The sequence below is a fragment of the Daktulosphaira vitifoliae genome, unplaced genomic scaffold, assembly GCF_025091365.1.
Source record: "Daktulosphaira vitifoliae isolate Bord-2020 unplaced genomic scaffold, ASM2509136v1 Scaffold_129, whole genome shotgun sequence".
NCBI lineage: Eukaryota > Metazoa > Arthropoda > Insecta > Hemiptera > Phylloxeridae > Daktulosphaira > Daktulosphaira vitifoliae.
The window spans coordinates 31,053-32,095 of record NW_026099698.1 but is presented as its reverse complement, the minus strand read 5'-3'; the positions used below and the strand labels follow the sequence as shown (position 1 = coordinate 32,095).

Below are 1,043 nucleotides of genomic sequence, written 5' to 3'. Positions count from 1 at the left end.
TTCTCATCTTTTTCGGATGATTTTCTTTTTAAATTGGGGCTTTCAGAAGAGGATAACTCTTGTAGTTGCTCTTTTGCTCCACATTTTGTGGGTTCTAAATGACTTATTTTGTCTTCTGGAGTTTCTTTTACTTTATCAGTAGACACTTTTGGTAATGTAACATCATTTGACGTTGTCGCATGTAAAAATTCAGAACTAATTTTTGCCTCTAAAAGCATTTATGTTTTAAAATATAAGAAAATAATTTCAATAAACATAAAATGCAAGCTAATATTTATAAAAAAAATTATTGTGTACTTTTTATGATTTTTTCATCTTTATCGGATAACTTTCTTTTTAAATTTGAACTTTCAGAAGAGGATAACTCTTGTAATTGCTCTTTTGCTCCACATTTTGCGGGTTCTAAATGAATTATTTTTTCTTCTAGTGTTTCTTTTACTTTATCAGTAGACACTTCAGGTATTGTAACGTCATTTGAAGGTTCATTATTAGCTTCTAATTCTTTAAGTATTAAGAGTTTAAAGTGTAAAATGATTGTTGCAATAATCGAAATGTAGTTTAAATTTTTTATGTACTTTTAATGACTTCATCATGTTCTTCGGATAATTTACTTTCTATATTAGAGCCACCATTATCATTGGAAGATACTTCTATGGGTTGCTTTTTTTCATCGCATTTGTTGCGATGCAAGTGATTCTTATGAAAACTCTTAATGAATCATAAGAACATATTAAATTATAGGATAAATTTTAGTTAATTTATTTAAAAAATCTACGTTAAGTCAAAAAATATGTTTAGGCTACTTATATACTTTTTGAATATAAAACAATGCAGAATAAAATTTACTTTTCCTAATAAATATGCTGGTATTTTTGGTGCTTTGTCATTTACAATTGGTATATAACTTTTTTTGGCTGGAACTGATAGTTTCTCTCCATATTTTCCAGATTTTTGATTCCTAATAAGTGTTCCAATATCTCCCCGCTGTATCAATTTCTAGGCGTAACCAATGTCAAATTTAAATGAATAATTGGAATATAATT

The 1,043-nt window shown here is 27.2% G+C and overlaps 1 long non-coding RNA gene across 1 annotated transcript; it reads right to left on the bottom strand.

Moving 5' to 3' along the window:
* Positions 1–72: 72 nt before the first annotated feature.
* On the bottom strand, positions 73–979 carry LOC126909122 (uncharacterized). Its single transcript, XR_007704934.1, has 4 exons — positions 847–979; positions 576–708; positions 298–501; positions 73–208 (listed from the first exon to the last, which is right to left on the bottom strand). It is a non-coding gene; the product is annotated as an uncharacterized LOC126909122 (long non-coding RNA).
* Between the last annotated feature and the right edge of the window lie 64 nt (positions 980–1,043).